Below are 18,655 nucleotides of genomic sequence, written 5' to 3' on the forward strand. Positions count from 1 at the left end.
CAATCCCACCTCCTGTACAAATGTAATGTTCGACCCCTCCATTGGATAGATACTAATCCGAAACACGAAACGCTCGATTGTTGCAGTGCACTACAGGTCGCACGAGTCTAATCGACGTTGAGTCTCAAGCAAGTCGAAGGACGTATCGAAATGGTGCCCACCCGTGTGTGGTTACCTGCTTACTTGCGCGGGAAGTAGAGTTGAGACAAAAGTTGCGTCGCAGTTGCATCGCGTCGACCCGTTATGGAGGGCCTAATGACGTACTAGAAGGCAATCCCCGGTCTATTTTCTTTCTTCCCATTCTAGGAATAATAACACTAAACATCGTAAAAGGCGTTGCATCAACTATGTCTAGGAATGAGAAAATAAAGGTCAAGGCTGCGGTTGGAAGTTTTCTATTTTTCAGCTGATAACCGCTATCGGGTGATGAGGGGAAAAATCACATTTTGAACAATCTACTCTGACAAGAGGCGAAAAACGGGATGAACCGTGGGGTATTTGCTGATGCGTGTGATTTCGGTCACGAGGATACTGAAAATTGAAAAATTTACAAAGCGGAATTCTCAGGCTTTGTTGAAAACTTCAGTCTTCGTTTCGCCTACTCGTCTACTTTCGGGTTTTTATTGTTTTATTATTAACGTGATGAAAAAGTTTTTTCTTTTCACTTGTTTTACCTTTTTTATATTTGATTTATCAGAATCGAAAACTGCGTTGCGAAGGGATTTTAAATTATTCATGGAGTAAATTCAATTTGTAATCCCCGCCGCTACTTCGTACCTTCTTACAAAGAAAGCTCTGCGATTTTTCTTTGTTATCATCATTATTGCACAACTTTTTATTACAGAATAACGATTGTCTGATTATTTTTTGAGATTTTCTCTTTTTCCTCCCGTAATGCTTCGGTATAAATTAGAACATTTTGAATAATGATTTGGAACGTATCAGAGATACGTTTTTACAAGTAAAAAATTGGTTATTATTCTACTCTAACGATTTAAGAGATAAGCTGAAGGACTGTAAAAAAAATAATGTGAAAAATCTATAAAAAACCTTAAAATCAGTGCTCATCAATCAATCAAGTCCCTCTTCATGAAGAGTCCGGCGACTAAAACAGCCAAATCTGATCAAATTTTTATCAACAGGATATTACAAATAAATAAAACGTTAATTTTATTAGATTTTAAAAAGCTTCCTTATCCTGTTACATTAAGTTCAAATATTGACAGGGTTCGAGTAATGCTTTCTTAATGGTATTCTTGCATAATACCTTAATTTCTTTATATTAATTATATTAACTTTCATTGATAAGAAATTATATTTGTAGACTCTCTCTGACGGTCTTAGAGATATAAGTTATGTCCATCCAAAGTTTGATAAGTTACTGATGGACAACCCATGACTCAATTTATTTAGTTTAAAATTAAATCCATTATATTTCTACATTAGTTACAGATAATTATTAGGATCAATCGTTGTCCTAATATATAGTAAATAATGCTTTGTTTACTTTCTTTATTTACTTTTGTACTGATTAATCCCATTTGCACAAAAAGTAGCATTATGCCTTTCCATTCTGCTAGCCTAAAGATCGAATTCTGTGAATCGTTTTCCTTCATTGATTTCATTGGATATTATTTTTATTCTTAAACCTATTTCAATGGCCCCAGTCAGGCATTTGAGTGATTATGATAGTGTCAAGGTCATAATATTACATGGATACAGCCAGCGCGAAGTCGCTTGCAGACTGAGTGTAAATCACTCCACAATAGGAATGGTTCTTTGACGCATGAGAGAAAAGGGTTTCACACTAGAAGGTCACGACAAGGTCCACCTAGGAGGTCTTTTTACAGAGGAGGTGAGAGTTGGCCTTAAATCTTCAGATGAGCGTAATTTTATATGGAGACGCTCAGGAGAAAGATACGCCCCATACAGTATGGTTCCTCAGGTTGCATGGTGGATTATTGATCTTGGACGGCTGCACGGAATTGGTTGTTGTGTGAGGAAGATCTGTAACTTCACAGAGGTACTTACAAGACATAATCGAAGACTTGCTCCCCCTCATAAGTGAAAGATTCTTGATAATGCCAGGCGCCCTAGAGCACGTATTGTGGATGACTACAGGAATGAGGTTGGAATTGAGTGCTTGTGTGGCCATCTCGATGTTCTGATTTGAAACCAATCGAATACATTTGAGACCAACTTAAGTGACGAATACGTCGCGAAACCCTGGTCCTAACACCCTAAAAGAGTTGGAAACGGCTGTTCTTGATGGATGGAAAAGAATTCCTAAGTATTTTACTAGAAATCTTTTCCAAGGAAGTCAAAGGGGTTACGGACGTGATTCTTGCCATAGATGGAAAATTCTCTATATTAAAGAGGAGAAAAAATTTTCATTCATTTATTTTTATTCTATACTCAATATTTCTTTTAGAATTAGGTAATAAACATTTTCTTTTTAAATGGCCTATTTTTGGTATGCAAAATGTGAATAATCCTAAATAGATTAAAATTTAAGGGTGAGGCGTTTATTTTGTCCATCAGTGAATAAAGTAATATTATTACAAACTTTTGGAACCAATGATCTGTTATTACAGACGACTCTTGTTAATTCGAAATTAAATAATTCCAATTTCTTGGTGATACGAACTCCTCATAAGGTCACTTTTGTAAATCGAAAAAATTCTGGTGCGTTGACACATCGGTAATACGATGTATTATTTATTATTTTAAGTAACAGGAGGAGAGGAGATTTCTATAAAACGAACTGTAGCCACTTCCCATCTTTGTATGGGAACTTTTTGTCTGTAATGTTCCTCTAAATTTCCATGTTTACTACCTTCCAGCCTGAAGTTTCTTCGAATTTTCTCTAGTTTCTTCTTCGGCGTTCACTGTTTTGTCAATGTGTTCTCATTACTGGTCACTTTTTGTCATTTTTTTCGAGGGTTCGCAACAGAAGATCGGGGATATCAACCCTCGGGGTGCCGTTGTTTTTGAAAAAAAAGCGCATTTATAACTATGTCGGGTTCGAATGCAGGGCCGCTGGATTCGAACCCGGGACCTTCACCTTACAGTGATGAGCGCCGTGTCGACGCCTAAACCGTTGCGGCCACCTGGTCATTTTGTTGATCTCTTTCCAGTTTTTCATTATTTTTACGAGGTTTTATGTACAAAATTTAGGTAAGAACTTTTAAAAATGCATATCCATTATATTTTTTTTCTCTTTCTGTTGATAATTCGAATTATTTCGTAGCCCTATGGGTATTGAACGATCAAAAGTGTAAGTATATTCCAACTAAGCTAGTGTCACTATGGGGATTCGAACCCAATATATTCGGCTCAATACGCCACTGCTCTAACCACTGGTCATGATAGTTCAGATGGTTAACGCAGCGGCGTATTGCGCCGAAGGCCATGAGTTTGATTATAAACTACTATCTAATCTTAGGATGCTTAGATATTCCTTTAAACTGAACCCAGGAAGATCTGCGGCCTTTCCATACGGCAAAAATGTTTAAAAATTAAGCTCAAAACGTCGGTATAACCCACAATTTTGGAATGTTTTTATGCTTAATGATACTTAATAAATCAGCCTTTTTTATTTTCAGAATGCTGCGTCAGTCAGCCTTAAGGCTCATTAGTCATCTACGAATGATCCGTTACAATCAATAATTCAGCAAGCTACTTATTTCCAATATATTTGGTGGGATCGGGGATGTGGTCCAGTGGATGTTGTTTATCGGAACTATGTCTAGTTTCAAAACACATCCATTAGGCCAATCCCCGATCCCACTAAATACATCATCTGGTCGTAAACGATTTAGTTAATTGTAATTCGATTGTAACATAAAATGGTTTATTTGTTAGAAATCCGGTTGTCCGTTTTAGAATCGTTTCGCCGGGAATGAGTCAGACGGTCCTTGACATTGATTTCACTCAAACCCACTATGAACTACTATTGAGTTACATCACTGTTGGCGGGTTTTGTCCTCCCCCGGAATGTGAAATACACTTCAGTTTACCGAATAAGTTTATTCTGACTTAATTGAGTTTCAAGATCTTTGAAACTGAATCCCCAGCCCTTTCAGTTTCTGGAGATAGTTAATTAATAATATTGCCTACAACACGCCCTGCTACCCTTTCGCCGGAGTCAATTTCAAATGTAATAAACGCGTTAAGGTTGTCACCAAAGAACTGTTTAGATAATATTTTTTCAAATTATAGCTCGGAAAGATATTTAGATTGATTGAATTCACCTGCTCACTTTTATGATTTTACGACATCATAATGCAAAGAAGCTAATCGCATTATTAAATTAGAAACTTGGCCACATCCATAATCTTAATAACGTTTATTGCTAATCGATGAAGATTATCGCACTCATAAGCTTTGACCTTCATTTAGTCACTTTAAATAAATAATAACTGTTCCTATACTTTTGAGTTCAATCGTTCCACTTTTTTTCATGTTCTACCATGGAAATTCATCTATTCGTCAACCTTAATTTTCACCTAGGTTAATGTTTTAGTCTTTATGTCAAAATCATGTTGAAATCTTCGTTTTTAGAATATCTTCATCTCGGACACCCGTTCTTGTATGGTTTGATGGATGGCGGCAATCTTGAAATGTGGAAATGCGATCGAAATGTAAACTCGGGCTTTTTTCTTACCCTCTAAGTTAATTGTAAATTTAAACAATTTATTGTTTTCTTGTTAGATTTTTAAAGCCACACTGTTACGTTAAACACTGCCGAGCTAAAAAAATGGATTTTCTAATTTCTCAGAGATATATTAATGATTTATGAAAAGAAACATTCGTGATGCACGGAATAGATAAGGTTAATATTATGAAAGATTTTGTGCATGTTAGTAAAAACAATAACTCAATGCAAACACATAATTGCAATTGTCCGTTCTTCAAATTTTAATTTAGCTTTGGTTCTGTTAAAGAAATCAAATTGTCTTATACTAGGTCGCTAAGAAATAATAGATAACACCAATGGATAATAAAAATGTAAACACAACCAAGGTTAAACGATGCTTTCTAAAGGCAGCCAATAAACAATCTTAATTCCCCTCATAAAAAAATCAAGGAGGGATCTCTTTGTTTGAAAATTTAACGGTTCATTCCCTTGGGGTTGTATCGGATATTCTGCAATGTCGGACGGGCCTTTTCAAAGGTTGTCGTTTGAATGTCACTAGGTTAAAAAGTTGCTATCAATCGATAAATTCTGATTCATAACCTGTTGAACGTCATGACGATTCGTGAAGTAAAATATTTTCATATCTGGCTGGAAACTTATGCTGCAATTAAGGTAGCTATAGATTACATACCATCATATGAATAGAAAGTAGATGCACCATTATTTGGAATTTATTTGTATCGAGTAAAGAAATACTCAAAAATAAAAATTAATTTGAAAAGAAAAAAGCTAAACATTCGGACATGAAATAAAACTAGGAGGTCCGAAATTGTCGAATATTCTGTACGATAAGTGTCTTTGTTCAAATAAAATTCCCATTTTGAAATGCAAGTTAGAGTGTAAGTTGATTTTTTTGAAGTGGTTCTTTGGTTTCTTTTTTTTCTCTCTCTCTCTCGCTCCGTCCCTCCCTTCTCCATCTTACTCTATCTATCTATATATCACTATCACTCTCTCTATCTCTTTCTCTCTCTCTCATTCACTTTCTCACTCTCTCTCCCCATTTCTCTTCTCTCTCTCTCTCTCTCTCTCTCTCTCTCTCTCTCTCACTCTCACTCTCACTCATTCTCACTCTAACTCGCTCTCTTTCTCAATCCTACCATCTCTCTCCTCCATTTTCTGGTCTGTTTCTCTTTCCCTTTCTTCCTCGAACTATCATACGTTTATGTCTGTTTTTTTGCTAATCTATCTGCCTATATATCTGTCTGTCGGCTAATAAAATGTGTGCAATTTATAAATGTATGTATTTGGAAAGATAACCGAGATCGCAATAAACTTTATTATCGTACGTTCATCAACTGGCCAACTTGTTTAGGCGAAAATCGGCTCGTGCTTATTTCTTTTCTTTTTCCGGCCCCACCAGTTTCTTTAAATATTGTGATGACACATTACCTCAGCCTCCGGTATTCGTTAGGACGGGACGCGATGCGCGCGGCCTTAAAGGTGCGATGGTTTGAGCAAGGTCAGCCCCACTCTTATCCTCCTAGGCAAAACCGTCAGCTTAAGTAACAACGAAATCAGTTCCGATACTACTTTATTGCATTTTTTCCAATTGTGAATCATTATTAAAGACTTACAGAAGAAGATTCTTTATTCCATGTTTTCTTCAGTTTTATAATTAATCCAATTAAAAACAAGCAGATTATACTTCGACTTACTAACTCCTTTTTAAAATTATTAATTCATATATTGACTGTCTTCAACTTGTAAGCAGTATTAACTTGTCCTCTACTACTTTCCAGTTTAGACAGCATAGGAGATTCTATATTTCACACCAAAATAATAACTGTGGCAAAAACTCACTGCTAGTGAGAATAATGTTCTCTGCAAATGACAACCCTCATATTTATTTAATTCCTATATTAATATTTTTCGAAACAGCTTCACAATTCATTAGTGTGAATATTGTTAGCATGATGAGCTCTTTTAATGTGTCATTACTTGTACTACACTTATAAATTTTTGTTCCAGGATGGTATTCGTATATAAATAAATAAATTAAAAAATGTTGAACAATTGATAGCAGTAAAAAGTCAGTATTGTCATTATTCTTGAGCCTAGAAAACCACAAATTTACAAAATAAGTGACAAATATTTCTCGTTAAGATTAAATTTAACATTTGGGGGGTAAATTATAAACGTGTTTTTAGTCTTGAATGGTTAATTTTAATTTCGTAAAGTAAAATTCCACTCTGTAGTGAAACGAGGACAATGGTTTTATAACTTTCTTTAGAACAGTTACCGTTGATCAACAATATTACACAAAGTAACAATTAACACAAAATATTTATGAATTTGGTTATTCTATTATTTTTAAACGCGTTAGGTAGTTGGATAAATTAATTTTTTAGAAAAAGTTACTATTTTATAGTATAACTTTATTACTTTGACAAACTTTACGTTCAGTTTTTGTTTCAATCTGTTTAAAAAAGTTAAATTTCCTGAAATTAGTTTTTACCAACGACTTAAAATTTGATGAGGAATGAAATGAACCCGTTGAAATGTTTACTCTAACTTGCAAGGTTCCCGGAAAAATCAGGTGGCCCTATTTAGTTGTTAAATTTCTAACAGGTTTGTTGTCATTAGCTGTACCCTACAAATTTAAACCAAAAAATATACAAACTTAACGGGAGAAAATGCAATAAAAAACAAATCAAATAAGGACCCAATAAATTGTCTTTGCCGCGTTCCTATTTGCCAATGTTTTGGACCGTGTCTTTCACTGTCAAGAATATCATTTTCCAAGGTGTAGAATCTGTTTTGGATGACCAATCGCTACTACATGATTAGCATTAAGAAAAACTAATTTGATCAAATACTTGGTCTCTACTGATTTCTATATGGTGTTTTTTTCTTACATTCATTTGATATTTATAACTAACAAATCTAGTATCAAGTAAATGTGCTCATATATGCTGAATTTGTCATTTGAATCTCTTGTAGAAGGAGTTACCCAGTACAACACTCCTTCACGCTGAAACCTCCTCAGTCACTCAATGAGGTCTCCGGGCCATTTTCGCTTCAAATGTCTTGGAGGATTTTCGAGTAGGGTTGGAAATGATTACTGTCGTACTAATAGATTATGGTGTATGTTCAGTGATTGATAAAAATTTTTATAGCAAGTTTTGATGAGTTCATGTATAAACGGGATGTGTAGGCCATTATGAATAGTATGATTTGATACATAAAAAGGAGAACCACCTCTGTGGTGCAAAATTATTTTTTGATTTCGCAAAATTTCAACTTCACTTCCGCTGTTCTTTGTACTCTCCAAATGTAAAAAAAAAAAAATATTTCACCTACTAATCGTATAAGTATCAGAATTTCGTTCGTACTAGTAATTAATAAAAAATATTAAACAATAAGTCAACCAAAATAATCCAAAAATTTTCATTACATAAAGTACAATATATTGACCTGTAGTATATTCATGATGAATAAACTTCCCACGACAACCGTTCATTTGAAGAAGTCTTATTAGGATTTTTGTTTCTAAATATTATTTATTATATTAGAATATTATTATCATTTATTTATTTAGGTGAAATAGTGTGGAGGCTATGTTAAAAACTGCTTTAACACGAATGGAGAAATGAAATATTTAAAAATGACAAGATTAGATTTTTATTGAAATAAAATCAACCTGTTTTTATAATAAACAACTTACGTGCAAATTTGGAGAAAAGGTCTTCAAGATTGTCAAAACAAAATGCCACGGAGTATAGAAATGTTCATAATCAGAAATGTTCGCACAGTTATGATAATCCACAGTGATAACGATTCCTTAGAAATAATATAAATTTTATGGACATATGTGGATTTACTTTTTTCTAATATGCAAAAGCCAATAGAGGAATAGGCAATCATTGGATTACATGCAATTGGACTCGTGTGGTGGTAATTAAACAGTTAAGGTTTTTATGTAAATGTTTACCCGCTCCACAACAACCTGTTGAATCTTGTCTGAAATTTCTGTTATGTTGAATGTATTTAAAATAAATTAATATTAATAATAAAGCAATTTAAAAAATTACTTTTTTTAACACAGTTTGATCATAGAAGTTATTTTTTAGCATTCGGGTTTCAATTTAGTAAATTTGCACGATATCTTCTTCTATATTAGTCGAAGATCACGGAATCGCAATGCCGACTCATTTGTTTGACGTTTTATGGGAAAGTTGATTGTCCGTACCGTTGCAAGGCAAATTCTTAGTGCATCTTGTATGATCTATGTTATATCGTGATCCAAGCAATATCCGATTGTAACAGATGTCTGGCAGTTCTCATTTATTTTTATCTATCTTTATGTCTCTTATTCTTAGAACCTCCATCTTTTTTCTTTGCAAAGATATTCTTTCTCAAAAACTAACAACTTGCTTGCTGTTAGATGTAATAATACATAATAACAATTCATTTGTAGGCTATGTCGCCTACAGACCACCTTTGTCTCGAGAGGCATCTTAGCCAAATTTAAATCTTGGTGATAAATTTGATTTTCACTTCGATTACCCAAAACTTGAATCGACAGTTCAATCCCTTTCAACACGGTTTCTACTGTCCTTCATTTCCTGAGGAAAACTCATTCTTTAAAATAAACTTTAAATTTAAGTTTACATTATATGATGGTGTGAAGAAATTTGTTACTTTCTTTTAACAGCTAACCATTTCAATCGCGTTCATTGTCCCTCTTTTTGAACTCTTTTTTGTTCTAAAAACAACATAACCGACCGATAAAGTAAATATAAAATCTCTCTCTCTCTCTCTCTCTCTCTCTCTCTCTCTCTCTCTCTCTCTCTCTTTCTCTTTTTCTTTCTCTTTCTCTTTCTCTCAACTCGCTCCCTCCGTCTTTTTAAACATTTTTCATTTGTTCAATTATTTGCACACAATTTGTTACATCTGTTTTGCTGATTTCAATAATTATGTATTAAAATTACAAATCGATGAGTAGACCAACATACAATTGCACTGTTTGAACACGTGGGTCAAGAAAAATTGAATCAATATAAGCATATCATTGGGAAAACTTTAACTCCGTCAACACGTTTTAAATAATCATTTGTCAATGCAAGCAAATGTCAATGTTTCCATGTCTGTGGAAAAGAGCTTTCCTCGTGTTTAATACTCAAAAGCCCTCGGCTATTTCTGCACTGGAATCGACAAAAAGATCAAAGCTGTTCTGCTGCTTTCTACATGAATTATTATTCATGGAACTATCAGTAAGATTGTAAATTGTTTATAAAACAAGCCAACTGTATTGTATTACTTCGTCATTTTGGAGTTCATGGCTGTTCTGACTAAAAGTATTTGTTCAATATTATCTCTACGTACATATCAATGTAGACTTTTGACTATTTTTCTGGCGGACCGGGCTTTTGATCCCACGCTTTCCTTCCTCGGAAGGTCTTAAGCGCCTACGGACGTTACGAAATCAAAGGATGTGAGCCCCAAAGTCCAATAATGATAAATGCTATGATTTTAATGTTCCTGACGTAAGTTATTATCATCAAATACCTTTCGTTAAACCTCATACAAAATGAGCAAAAACCGATTATTTTTTTTATTGTTTTACTTTATTTATTTATTTACTTTTTATTTTTTGTTTTTTTTCCAGATGAAAATTTCCAAAATTTGAAGTTAACTAGCATTCTTTGCTGGCCCCAGAATGGGAAACATGTATTTTAAATATACAAGTGTGTGGACATTACAAAGGGGTTTTTATGGATGAGTCAAGACTTACCAAACCTTTCTGGGGCCTGTAAAGGATGCTTGTAAACTTTAACTTTTATAAAATTGACCCTGAAGATGTTATTATATATGACGAAAGCTCGCTACATTTTTGGTGTTTTCTTCATCTGATGACCATTTACTGATCCTCATTCAAATAAATAAATATCAAATCATAATCAAGATCATATAAATCTTCACTTCACCCACATTTAAAAACGGACATGCTTGATTTCTCATATCATTCAAAATCCATACATGTATTTAGTAGTCTTAATGGACTTACTAATTTTTTTAATTAATTATATTTTGAATCTAAGGTCTTTGGTAGGGATGGAAAAGCGATCAATTAATTTTTTTTCTTTATTGTATAAATTTCAAAATTCCCAAACTGGCGGTCTGACAGTATTGCTAAAAATGCTAGATAAACAATTCTTAATTTTATATCTAATGAATAAACAAAATAATGCACGAATAAAAACCCATATAAAATATGTTAACAGAAATGATAGATTTTTTCGATTTCTGGCATATGCATAAATATCGGTTTAAACGTCAATTTAATTGGGTGATTTTGTTTTTCGTGAAGCGGAATCGAGAGTAGCTTAAGTTCCCCTTCAAGTACTTTTAAATCCGGGTTATGTACCTACATTCAAAATGTACAAGACGTTGTGAGAAATGGCAGATACATTAATCTCCGATATAATCAATTTTTTAAAAATCTGCATAATTGACCTGTTATTAACACAAAACTGACTATACTACGTTCTCGGTGAAATGAGTTTCATCAATCCATCAATCTTGCGTTTTGAGTTTTTTTTATTTGTTGTAATTTAATTTTGCCTGGGCCAACTGCCACTTCATAAACTGATGACAGGATGGCTATTAGTCATCGTATCCGAGTCCTGAGTCCGGCATTGGCCTACGATCGTCTTTTTTGGGACATTAGGAAAAGTTCTGATTTTTTGTTTTGTGAACTGTAAGCAAATATTAGTAAATCTGAAGGCAATGCTATCTAAATTTAATTTTACAATTCTAACCATACATTATACGACAACCTCAAAAAATCTAAGTAAAGCTAAAAAGTAATTTATGTAATTCTTTCCTTTTAAACACTAATCTGTAAAACCGTAAATTCACTTGATAATTATGAGGGTTTAGAAGGGGATTAATCAAGTTTCTTCAGTTCTAATTGCACTGTCCGAAAATAAGTTTCCCTCTAATAAAATCTATCTTATTTTTTCCTTTAAAAAGTTAATCTGGGCAACTCTTTATTAAATCTTCTTGATTGAGCTCTTAAAATCATTGACAATTAGAGAAGCAAGTAACAAATTATTCGTTGGAAGTTAAACCCGCAACGCTGAGCGGCCATGCTGGTTCGAAGAGCCGTCCGATCCAATTCAACAAGTTAGCCATTAATTTACTTAGTGCATTAAATTCATCAATATAAATGTTTTAAAAGTGTATGAATGAGTTTGAATGAATTATAACAAGGTTTACATGATTTTCTATGATTAGGTAGAGGGGTGTTGTAAAGAACCAACATTCTTTAAAAAAAATCCCATTTCACCAATTTAAATAAACAATATTGTCAGAGGCGCATTCCAAACGCTCCCATGATCCACCGGGTTCCCTATAGATAGGGCGTTGCAAGAAAGCAAAAACAAAAGGGCATTCCGAGTTTGGAGCTCCATGAAAGTACTTGGTACCATCCGGTGAGTCAATTCCCTTTTTTCTGTGAAAAGAAATCATTTCCTTGCCCATCTTCTGGGAGTGCGCCCGCTCCTTTCATTTAAAAAAAAATCATATATAAAAAAAATAGATAAAGTTTTGTTTGGATAAAATTATTAAATAGGTTCAAAAAAAGCTTTGTATATTTTATTTATGCTAAGGGAAGGAATTATGTTTATTTTTCCTGCGTTTTCATTATTTTCATTTTAGTTCAGAGCAGTTTCATATTTTATTTCATTTTTTATAATAAAAGTAATTTTTTTATGTTCCAAATTTTTTATTTATTTCTTTTCCTCATTAAATTTTAATTTGTGGCCATATTTGAAGTACAAGCCATTTTAGAACTCTCAAATTACTTTATAAAATTGGTAGCAGAGCGTGGTTTCTACAGAACTTAAAATCAGCTGAACAGGCAAAATGGTCAGCGTTCTTGTAAGAAACGATATATCGGAACATGAAGAAATCTTTACTCCTAAAGAAGACCCTAACACAATGATTAATCAGTGGACAGTGAAAAGAATGAGATTACACAAGCTTTAACAAAAGCATTAGATTTATCTCAAAACTCTTTTTATTTAACATTAATAATAGACACATTATCACAAGTGTTACACAATTCACCAGAAAGCATTGCAAATTGAAACCACACGTAGGGTAATTAGTAAAAAAATACGAAATTTTAATAACAAATCGTCTAAAAAGAAGATGCAAAAAAAATATAAGGTTGAGACACCGGTTGCTTCGCAGACTCCGAATTTGCACACCAACCCAGAAGGAGCTGTAGGACTAACTTGGGATCGAAATTTTGGCGATGAGAACTATAATGGCTGCAATCAAGATGATTCTGATTCTCTTCCTTCATCATCCAGTCTAAATTTTGCGAGTAATCAATTTCTTAAACCAATGATAGGGTTTAACGGAAAATCGGAATTTAAAAACAATGTGCTTCCAAAGTCATTTATGAGTAGACTTCAAAATGTTTGTATTCAAACCGTATGCAGAATCAATATTTCAGTTTCTCGTGGATCTCTATCCTATCGCCGATCGATATAAGAATGGTTTTAAAAATATATTAAGAGCATATACACGAGCACATGCACGAGGGAATGGCAGAACGTATTTTGGCAAATGCAGCCAACTACCCTAATATTTCATTTGATTTATTTAAAAAAGTATTCTGAAAAACCAAACTACAGAAAATCAAAAACACGTTTTAAGAGCTAAGCATTTCATGAGGCACCAATTGGAAAAGGAATCTTTAAGAAGCTTTGTGAATAAGAAAATTACCTGTGCTAATATTCTAGAAGTTATATCTGAAAAAGAATTGATACAACATATCATAGAGAGTTTACATCCCCAGTGCCTAGCGTTAATGGGATCAAAACCTAATTTCTCGACATTATCGGAACTTTGGAAACAAGTAGGTTACATTGAAATGACTTTGGCGAACCGTAGCATAAATATCTCTAACGATGATCGGGCAAGTCCTGAGGTGGTCCCTGACTTTTCAAAAAGCTGCTCCTTATTCAGCCAGAAGTTAGAACATTTTGTCGATGAACCTCCTAAATCATGTGATCAATGTGGTTGTAAATCCAACCGTTCTATTCCTAAAGAGGTGAAAAATAAGAGTTATATATCTCCTCATTTTCAAACAGTCCCAAAGAATCATAATAACTATAAAACAAAATTTCGCCCAATGCGGTCTGGGATGTACTTCAATCAAACACGTAGAAATTTTGATGGACATCCTAACGGTAACTATCAAACGCGACCAGCTTATTTTTCAAATTTTTTCAACCAAGGGAATCCATTCATCCCTGCGACTTTTCATGGGGTACCACCACCACCAGTACAATTTTTTCGGCCTGCGCAATATCAAGATTTGTCTTTCCAAAATCAAACACTCGCCGGAATATATATCAAAAAATAACTGAAGATAATGCAAATGGGGGTGGGAGAAAAAAAATCACAGGATCATTATAATAAAAATAAGAAATTCACTCGAAAATCTAATAACAATGAATATGGCTTGTGCTTCAAGCATTCCCACAAATTGAAATTTAATGAGGAAAAGAAATAAATAAAAATTTGGAACATAAAAAAATTACTTTTATTATAAAATATAAAATAAAATAAGAAACTCCTCTGAACTAAAATGAAAAGAATGAAAACGCAGGAAAAATGAACATAATTGTTTCTCTTAGCATAAATAAAATATATAAAGCTTTTTTTGAACCTATTTTAATAATTTTATCCAAACAAAAATTTATCTATTTTTTTTTATATATGATTTTTTTTTAAATGAAAGGAGCGGGCGCACTCCCAGAAGATGAACAAGGAAATGATTTCTTTTCACAGAAAAAAGGGAATTGACCCACCGGATGGTACCAAGTACTTTCATGGAGCTCCAAACTCGGAATGCCCTTTTGTTTTTGTTTTCTTGCAACGCCCTATCGATAGGGAACCCGGTGGATCAAGGAGCGATCGGAATGCGCCTCTGACAATATTGTTTATTTAAATTGGTGAAATGGGATTTTTTTTGTTTTAGAATGTTTGGTCTTTACAAATTACATCAGTTCTTTATCTCCATGGGCTTCCAAATTACTTTTTCCCATCAATTTTACATGCTGATTTCAGAAATGAACTCAGTTTTTTGATAAGACGTACAGTTTTCTCACAAAAACATAACCCCCTTGTGGACCCTCAAAAAATACTCCTACCTCCATTACAAATAAAACTGGGACTCGTGAAACAGTTTGTAACAGCCTTATCTCAAGAGAGTGAGTGCTTTAAATACCCGGCTACGAAATTTCCTGCGATCACTGCCGAAAAAATAAAAGCAGGCTTTTTATTGGCCCTCAAATTAATCAACTCTCCGGGATGAAGGGTTTATAAAAACTATGTCAATGAAAGAAAAACTTGCATGGAATGGATTTAAAACAGTCGTTGAAAACTTTTTGGGCAATTTTAAACATCCAGATTTCAAAAATATGGTGAGCAATATGCTGAAGAGCTTTCAAGAACAAGGATGCAATATGAGCGTGACAGTACATTTTCTACACTCACACGTAGACTATTTCCCCAAAATCTTGGTGACTTCAGCGAGGAGCATGGTCAAAGGTTCCACCAGGATATAAGAGAAATGGAAAGGATATACAAGGGAAACTGGAATTCGAGCATGATGGCAGACTACTGTTGGATGCTGAAGCGAGACTGCAAGGATGATGGGTCAACACGGAAAACCAAGAAAAGAAAATTCAAAAACTAACCTAGAAATGAAATTGGTTACTTTATACATGACTGTAAAAATGTATTTAGTTTACTTACATAGTAATATAAAGTTTATAGTGTTTCATCTATCAATAAATTAATCTAAATTATGGGTTCTCGTTGATTCCGATAATAAAATTTGCTATTATATCGAATTCGATTTGTGAAAAATCCTGACGTGGTAGAAAAAACTGAAGTCATATTCAGAAACTGCACTGAAAAACCATTCAGAAACACCTCATATGATGAAATCATCGCTCAAAAAAGTTTCATTTGCATACTGGTGTAATTCATTCAGATAATAATTTGTTAGTAACATGATGCTAACAAATAATTATTTGTTATCATCATGGCTTTACCGTCCGAAATATGTTGGCTGTGTACCATTCTGAAATATGTGATCAATTGCGGGCGAACACGTAGCAGCATCTCATAATGTTCTCAAATTATAAATTAATGATGCCCAATTGCTCCCAAGAGTCGGTTATAATAATGATTCATTATGGACAATTCATATCCATATATCCGCAAATATTACGATTGCTTTATCATTATTAAGAAAGACAAAAAACCCGGACACTTGCATTTATTTGTTTATTTTCCAAAATAACTAGGTATACAGATTAATAGTTGACTTAAAATAAACGCAACATAATTAACTTGTACCCTTATAGAATGTTACTAATCCTTTTTCTCTCTTTAGATTAAAAATAAAGAAAATTGTTTAATTTCATCATTTCCAGAGCCAACTTTTCGAGTGAGTTAGTTGGTTTTTTAAATTGTTTTCTTTGATGCAACAATAAAATTGAGTAAATAATTTGTTTCTTAACAGTATGGTTTTCAGTCGAGAAGCCCGGGAAGATGGTTTGGCCAACGACGGACTTAGCGTCCGTTACATATTCCAGTCCGAACTAAGGAACCTCCGTTTTAACGGCTTCCTTGATAGGTTCTCAACTCAAAACGGCCCGTAATGTGAGGGTGTACTGTCAAACAGTCATCACAAGGCTTCGTGAGAATAGCCTAATCTGTCTGCTCTCTACTACTGGACAGGCATCGAGTAGAAAGGTTTCCTATCAGTATCTCATTTGGGCACTTGAGCAATGAGCTGTTCTCTTCACAGATAAGGTTTGTGGCAATCAGATGACCTGGTCCGTGTGTGGAAAAGACTTGGAGAACTCTTTGTTTCATGTGCCATGCGTGAGTCACAGCTTTTCAAAGACAGTCAGTAATGTTACAGTGTGGAATCGACATCCATGCTCTACCGATCTGATTATCATACAAAATGGACCTTTGACTGCTCTGGTTCCATTCGCTTCATTTATTGGGGTCAACTGCGTGTTAATGCATGATAATGCTCGAACGCATGTAGTTAGGGTTGTCACCTTTTACTTGGAAGATGTAGAAATTACCACAATGAGTACCAGCACTTCCTCCTAACATAAATCCCTTAGAACACTTAAGGGACTTGAGACGGGATTGTTCGCCGCCTCCGACAAGCATTGCACGGCTTCAAACCGCTCTTGTAGAAGAATGGATGTAGTTTCTCAAGACAAAATCCCATCGCTCGATGCCTAAGAGACTTAAGGCCCTCCGCGAGGCCAGAAGAGATAATACGCGTTATTAAAGGCAAAACTAGGTCATAAATTGTTAGTTAAATTTAATATACCAGTAAATGATCTTCCGGTGTTTTGGGGAATTTTCTTTCAGACAATCATAAATAAATATTTTTTGTTAAAAGTCATGAATTTCGGATCTCAACCTATCTCATTTTAAATTAATTAAATTTGATGTTTATCGGGAAGATTAGTTGCGCAAATATTTTGAGTTTCCTTAATTTTTTTTAATTGCTTAAAAAAGGAGAATAGACGTTTCCTTTCATTTTTTAAATGAAATAAAAATTAGATAAGGAGACTTGAGACCATAACTTCTGGATATAGCTTATTTATCATTGTTTTCACGGGAGGTAAAGTAGGATTCAAATAAATATATATATANAAATTATAAACAATTACGTTTCCCTGGTGGGAGAGAGTGCTGATTGCAATTCTGAGAATGCCACCTGCATCTTAGCATTGCAATCTGATAATATCCGATAACTTATATATATACCTGCTGAGAAGGTGAGCAAAGCATATCGGTGAATTATGCATACAATCAAAATTTAATAACAAAATGCCAATATTTATTTCTATCCGACTATGGTTGATGAAAGACCGGTCGAAATAAAAGTAGCTCAAATAAGATCGATACTGTGGACAATTTATTTTTACAAAATTCTTGTAAAATGAGCTTACTAATATGCTCTGACTCGACGATAATGTTTAGCATTTATTGGTGGTTAAGTTTTTTAAAATAGGTAAAGCATTTTTTTTATCAGTCCTGCACAATTCAAAAACAAAATACCATCGATTTGCGTTGCTTTCCTCTTAAAACGAGTTTCTCTTTGCATTTTATCTCATCCTTAAATCGCCATTTTTCTCTAAGGCGGATGTACTCTGAGAAATGAGATGTTAAATTGGGTAAATTTTCAAAAGCTGGATATTTTAAATGTTTTGTCTCTTTTCCCAGTTTCTTTGCTTTAATATAAAAATGTGACAAAACTGAAGATGAAGTTTGACGGTAGCGTCAGATAGTTAAAATGTATTGATTGTCTGAAATACGATTACTTGGTAAAATAATAGCTTATCTGTCATCCGATGAGCTACTATTGAAGCCATTTTTATGAAACTTGTGAAAGGGTGAAACTGGTCTGAACGAAACCCGACGGCATTAAGCGGACCGGGTGACAAGCAGAACAATTTAACACGAAGCGAGTCATCTTGATTGGTATTGTTAAACTCATGAAATGAAACCACAACCATTTTTTTAAATTTTGTGAATAAGTAGCCTTGAAATTATTTGTCATCGGGGTTTCGGTTGACGAACGCGTCTCACTTCAAGGCTCAGACTACGAGGATAAGACGAATCAGACCTGGTCGGTTTTCATTAAACATTTTTTTCCGTTTAAAATCATTTCGTTCTCCTGGATCGAAGAATTTCTTGTTTAAGGACCGCTGAGGGGCTTTTGCCGGTTGAATAATTGAACATGAAATTCCGAATTCCACACGTAATGAATATTTTTTCACGCTACTTCATTCCATCCCACTTGTTGATTTATTAACCTGGAACATTTAAACAAACCATTTCATAAATCGCGTATTTACTGTCATATTAATGAAAGAGAACAATATGCAG

General features: G+C 34.0%; 1 protein-coding gene across 5 annotated transcripts in view; it reads left to right on the forward strand.

The window, feature by feature from the left end:
• LOC106672012 (myeloid zinc finger 1-like) overlaps positions 1 to 18,655 on the forward strand; it is a 94,313-nt gene that overhangs the window by 49,494 nt on the left and 26,164 nt on the right. The gene's annotated exons all lie outside the window — the stretch shown is intronic.

The sequence above is a fragment of the Cimex lectularius genome, unplaced genomic scaffold (assembly GCF_000648675.2).
Source record: "Cimex lectularius strain Harlan isolate CLEC.00 unplaced genomic scaffold, Clec_2.1 scaffold169, whole genome shotgun sequence".
Lineage (NCBI taxonomy): Eukaryota > Metazoa > Arthropoda > Insecta > Hemiptera > Cimicidae > Cimex > Cimex lectularius.